Source organism: Asparagus officinalis, chromosome 8 (assembly GCF_001876935.1).
Source record: "Asparagus officinalis chromosome 8, Aspof.V1, whole genome shotgun sequence".
Taxonomy (NCBI): Eukaryota; Viridiplantae; Streptophyta; class Magnoliopsida; order Asparagales; family Asparagaceae; genus Asparagus; species Asparagus officinalis.
Genome location: NC_033801.1, coordinates 124,029,660 through 124,036,499, shown reverse-complemented (window position 1 = coordinate 124,036,499; position 6,840 = coordinate 124,029,660).

Sequence of the window (6,840 nt, the reverse complement as noted above, 5' to 3'; positions counted from 1 at the left end):
GGGTGTGAAGATTGCGCCTTGTTGGACGAGGAGCGGATTGAACTATTGTACCTGGTCGACGTAGCGTTAGCCGTAGCGGGGTGCGGGGTTGAGACGGATTATGACTGCTAAAGCGCGAGTTCCCTGTTGATGAGTTTCTCATGAAGCTCGTCAAACGAGATGGGGTTTTCCCTGCCTTCCACTTTATCAATGATTTGGCGATAGTCATCATCGAGACCTTCTAAGATTTTCTCAATGATTTCCTCATGGTCCATTGGTTTTCCGAGTGTAGCGAGGCGATCAGTTCGGCACTTGACATATTGCATATAATCTGAAACAGATTGTGATCCCTTCGTGACTTGCTTGATCTGGTCCTTGATTTGCTTGATGTGACCACGTGTCGGGCGAGCAAAGGTGTTGGCGAGAGTATTCCATGCTTCACGGGAGGTGGTCGTCTGTTGGATGAGAGGGATGAGAGAGGGGAAATGGAACCGACAAGGGCGCCAAACAGCAGTTTATCTTGTCGAGTCCAATGCAGAAAATCTGGGTTGGGAGCTTCAACGTTGTTGGTGGTGATGGTGCGAGGAAGACATGGATGAGATCCATCTATGTATTTGTAGAGATCATAGCCGATGAGAATGGCCTCAATCTAGAGTTTCCAAGCAATATAATTTGTGGAGGTCAATTTATGGATGAATTGATGAGAAGTGTTGATGAGTTGAAGGTTTTGGGTTGGATTTTCAGGGTTAGGGATGATACTGATCTGAGAATCAGTCGTCATAGTGAAGACCACGGCTAGGGTTTGCAAAGGAGTGGTGGGAGGAGGTCTAGAACGAGAGGTCTAGAACGACTCTGATACCATGTAAGAATATTATTAAAATAGCTGAATAATGGCATAGCCTTTTTCATTGATATTAGGAGATATTTATAGGATTACAAGAGAATCAATTAGTTATATAAAATCTAAAACTACCTAATTAGTTACATTATTGTTGGAGCTAAAAGGGGTAAGTGAGCTGTCGAGATATTAACAGAATATCATACAATAGGAAAAAATCACAGGGCGGTGTCAACTGACATCATAAAACGTGTCGACTGACACCGCGGAACGTGTCGACTAAGACCGCTTTTCGTGTCGACTCAACGGGTGTCGTCTCGTTTGGACTCGTCTCGTCTCGTCTCGTCTGGTTTGGTGTCGTCAGAGTGTGTCGACTGACACCATAGGACGTGTCGACTAAAACCGCCTTTCGTGTCGACACAAGGGGTGTCGTCTCGTCTGGACTCGTCTCATTCGGTCTCGTCAGAGCGTGTCGACTGACACCTTAGGGCGTGTAGACTAAGACCGCCTTTCGTGTCGACACAAAGGGTGTCGTCTCGTCTGGACTCGTCTCATTCGGTCTCGTCAGAGCGTGTCGACTGACACCTTAGGGCGTGTAGACTAAGACCACCTTTCGTGTCGACACAAGGGGTGTTGTCTCGTCTGGGCTCGTCTCGTCTCGTGTCGTTTGGTCTCGTCTCGTCTCGTCTCATCTCGTCTGGTTTGGTTGCAATTCCTTAATAGATACTAGGTAGGGCTATGTGTTACTTGTTGTGGAGAGTTAGATTAGACAACTGATTTCAATAGATTTCAGAGTGTGATCTTTGTAAGCCTACTAAATCGGATTGTGATACAGAATATATAACTCTTGACATAGTGAGGAAGCTTCTTTGTGAGAAGAAAGAGTGGACGTGGGATTGTTTTATGAACGACTATAAAATGTTGTGTGTCCTTGGATGGTTGTTATCTGTGATTAATAATTGTCGTTCCCTTTTATTTTATTTCTTCCGCTGCATATTCTGTGTATTTTTAGTAAAAAATGTTAGGAACCCTTTTTGCATGCATAGTGCAATGCATGAGATGTTAAGTTTACCCTGGCGGTGTTGGACAATAACTGAAAGCGTCCAGATGTGTGTATTTTGCAAGAAAAATGGGGAAGACGCGATTGCACATATCTTCCTTCATTGTGACTTTTCCAGAGTAGCAGAAACAATGCATATGCATGAGAGTTGCGTTGGATTTAAAGGTAAACCGAGGAAGATTTTGTGGGCTTTGTTTGTTGTTGTTATTTTGGTTCGTATGGCTTGAATGAAATGACATATTTTGTAATGAATTTGGATCCTCTCCACCACAAAAAAAAGTAGTAGGAAGACCACTACTTTTAATTTCAATCGTTGATTACTTAGTATGCGGTTATAATACAATCTAAATCTAACACTCACCATACACCCGTGTATTGCATCATTTTCTAATTAATTTACACCCAAAGAAAAAATCATAACCACCAACTAGATAATCAATGGTTGTGATTATGTAATGGTCCCTCCACTACTTTTTAGATAGTGAAGAGGATCCGAATCCTTTTTTTAATGAGAAGGTATTCAGTAAGCATAGCACTCTTGCTAGAGGGATTTAGATGCATGGTCAACATGGCGCTATGGCTATGGTGGCCAAATTGAAAACGCCTCATATGTTTATTGAATATTATTTCGTATGATATAATGATGCACACGTCCTATACTATGTATTACGTAAATTGTTGTGCTTATAATCTAATATAGTTAATTTGTATTATACTCTTATCTTGCTCGGACCGTGAGCTTGCAAAAAAAGTCGTTTCCCGTTCAAAAGAAGGGAGAATAGTCAAATTCCAGAACTATTTCTTTTCTGAAGAGCTCAGAACAATTCGCCGTCACGTGCGGCATTATGATACAATTTATATTTGAAATTTAAAAAAAAACTCAATAAAAACTCAATAAAACAGGTCAGCACCGGACCAAGCCTTATCGATCGATCCTTTTTCTGAGCCTCCGACATTCGACCCCCGTATTCTTGTTAGTTCCCATTATTTTGGAGATATATTTTGTGAATTATATATTATTATATTGACCATCATTTTTCGCTTGTAGAGACTATCACGATAGACTATAGTTCGGACTCCAAGCGGTTGGACTTGGATGTGCGTAGTTTTTATGTTGATATTTCGAGAGCTGTTGTTAATTGACTTTTCAAATTTTTACTACACTACTTTAGAATATCTGTGTAGTGTTATTGATTTATAATATTTGATGTCCAAGTATCTTACATATCTTTTAATAAAGTAGAAACTAACAACAAGATTACAAAAGTCATATCATTCATATTATAAAGAGAATATGAATAAATATTGTTCAATTTGCCTCAATGGGTATAAGAATAAATATTGTCCAATCTGCTTCAATGGGTTCTATTTCGCCACCAGATACGGGCATAGTCCTTTACATAACGATGAAAAGTTCTCTTTATATGATGTGGTGAAGACTTCATTATCCATTGATAATAAGAAAGAGACATTTAAACAAAAAATTATAGTATATTGTCTCCATTTTCTTGGAATTGTCCAGGAAAAAGATATATACCATCACTAAGTAAATTGTTTGAATCAAAACTAAGTGGACGTGAAAGGATCATCATTGTAATAACATCCTAACATTCACTAGTAGAAAAACGACCAACCTAGACGGAAATTTCCGTCTAGGTTGGTCTACAATCCGTCTAGGTTGGATCATCTAGACGGAAATCCGTCTAGGTAGATTGGTTTATTCTGTTACCGTCTAGTTTGGATCAAACTAGACGGATTTCCGTCTAGATTGATCAATCTAGACGGAAACCAACCTAGACGGAAGTTATATTTCCGTCTAGATTGTTAACCTAGACGGAAATCCGTCTACGTTAACAACCTAGACGGAAAACCGTCTAGGTTGTCAACCTAGACGGAAATCCGTCTAGGTTGTCAACCTAGACGGAAAGCTGTCTAGGTTGACCCTAGACGGAATTCCGTCTATACGGAACCAACCTAGACGGAAGTCCGTCTAGGTTGATTATTACAACCTAGACGGAATTTTCGTCTAGTTTGGTTCATACTAGACGGAATTCACCTGGCCCCTCTGATGAGTACCAGAACCATCCCCTGATGCAGGTATTCAATATTTAATGGCTACATATATAATGTAATTAAAAAACTATATTAATGATTCTGGTGGTGGTGTGTTAGGGGATACTTGCACAACCAGACATATCTTCTTATAATTCCACAACGGGACTTGCGGCTCACAGGACTATTCTTAGGATTTACCTTTTTTCCTCCGAGCTCTCATTAAGTCTAATGGCCTGACGCCAAGGAAGTATCATACACGTGCTGCCGAGAAATTAGAAGTAACTGGGTGAAAGATTGAGGAACGAAAACGCGGTTGACTCGCCCAGCAAAAGGAAAGAGAGATAGCGAATTGGTTAAATTTTGTATAATATTTTTAATTTTCACATTTATATATTATTGGATATATTATTATGTTATTATTGTAGGCCCGCTAAGGCGGATCGCATCGAGACAGACGTGGCGAGGTAAGCCTGAATTTCCAAAACAACCGCCAAGAGGAATGAGGCAATGATTCGGTGGAATAGTTCTATTTGCCCGTTGGTCCATGTTCGACCGCTTGAATGCATATATTGGGTTTAGTGCGTAGAGCGACCATTGTCAACCCTTATTTCAATTTCGAGAACTACCAAGGAGCGCATACGAGGCGATATGGACAGCCGTATTTGGTAACTACAATATTGCTATTTACTTTTTATTTATTATAATTAGCTATTTTGATATTAAATTTGTCCTTTCCTAAATGCTGTTATGTAAATCTACAGCACTGCCCTTCTTGCTTGAGGACTTTGAGCGGGGCTTGGAATTATTTTCAATTGTCAAGTTGAAGCAGCTTCTTCAAACAATGGCAAGGCATCGAGATCATAATCACATGAAACTATGACAGGTATGAGGCAGGACTGCGCAGGAGAGGTTTTTAAACTCGACGCCCGATTCGTTGACGAGGTCATTTTCACAGCTCTCCTCATGTATTGGGACATCGATGTCTCCCAAGTTAGTTCATGAAATTACCGTTTATACTTTTAGATATTAATTTATTGCATATTGCCTAATTTTTTTCTTTTAAAAAAGAATAAATCCACGAAGGTCAGAAAATAGAATGAAAGAAGCTGCTATGGACAACCACTTGGGCCTCACACTCCTATGCCAATATGGAGGATGTTTATTGTCAGGGATTACGGTAGATTTTCGTCTTAAGTTTTGATGAATTTAATGATTAGCTATGATTATGAGTGTGTGATAATATATGACAGGGAAAATCATTAATGCCAATACACTGAGGGCTGAAGCGGCGGTATGGCATTTTTCCCGTGATAGATATCGCGTGATAGAAGAATCGAGATAAGATCAAGGCAAATAAAAAAAAAAAGAAAAAAAAAAAAAAAAAAAAAAAAAAAAAAAAAAAATAAAAAAAAAATAAAAAAAAAAAAAAAAAATAAAATAGAACAAAAAAAAAAAAAAAAAAAAAAAAAAAAAAAAAAAAAAAAAAAAAAAAAAAAAAAAAAAAAAAAAAAAAAAAAAAAAAAAAAAAATAAAAAAAAAAAAAAAAAAAAAAAAAAAAAAAAAAAATAAAAAAAAAAAAAAAAAAAAAAAAAAAAAAATAAAAATCTCGAGTGGTGGTGAGAGTATACATATCTTGAGTTATTATTAACTCTATTTTGTACTATGTTAATATTATGAGGGAAATGAGAACACAAATACATTTGTCTTTACCATGATTAATTAATATATTTCGCTGCTTTAGGAGGGATTTTGAGGCTGCATCAGGAGGCTACAACATGTGTATATGTCGCCCAGCAGGTAGGCGAAACAATCCTGAGCGGACCCTCACATCGCTTTCTGCAGAGGACAACATTACTCTCACACAGCATTTGATGGGTCATAATGGTATGGATGTAGAAAAATTTGAATCAATTTTGAATACTACATTCCTATTTTATATTTTTTTATCATTATTGAATTTCGAGATTAAAAATTTAATATTTGTTTTCTCCCTAAACATAGGAGAGGGAGATATCCTCTGTTATGGTTTTTGGAGCTTCACCCGGCGTTAAGCATGAGGTCATCCACAGGCATCCTCCACAGCATTTTACATCCATTGAGAGAGCCCCGCCTCCGTTCCAGGCTATGCCATTCTCTGTCGCACGTATCTCTGCATATTTGCTTGACAAGATTGACTCGGAGCTACATATCCAGGTGACTAATGAGATGATCAAGAGTTGCGCTGATGGCGAACTCGGTGGATGATCTCCTGGGGTATGTCATTGCCCAATATTTAAGCGGTTGCTGATTCCTCATGGCGGCTTTTATGGTGGTGTTATACGGATTATAAGCTCGCTTTGGCGATAATTCCGTGCTGGTCAGCCCTAGCAGCACTCAGCGTACCTTATTTTTTCTTAAAATTTATAAATTATTTATATTTAATATTGTATTAAACACCCCTTATGATTATTCAAGTGACCATTCAGAGTGGAGATATGGAGGGAGCATCACACGTTCTCGTAACCAGCGATAGCAGATACTGCGACGACGACGGGACGATGAGGTTTATGGAGGTTTTTTGTGGATTTTTTATGATGGAACAGCTTTATCTGTTATAACAATACTTTATATGCGTGTTGGATGTTATAACAATACTTGTTGTGTTGATGTATAACAGATACTTATATTGCGTTTTTGGATTTGTTAATTACGCTGGAACTCCGCACTCTCCCTCTCTCGTGGATCTGTGCATTGAGTGTGGAAGTGTGAATGGAATTGTCTAAAATCTTGCTATGTATATTTGGATGCGTTGGATTATTTTTACAGTATTATTGTATGTATTCATGTACTTGGTGTAATTGCTACAGGGAAAATACAATGTAATGATATTTTTTTTTGCCTGCGAAAAAAGAGCACATCTAAGACGGGA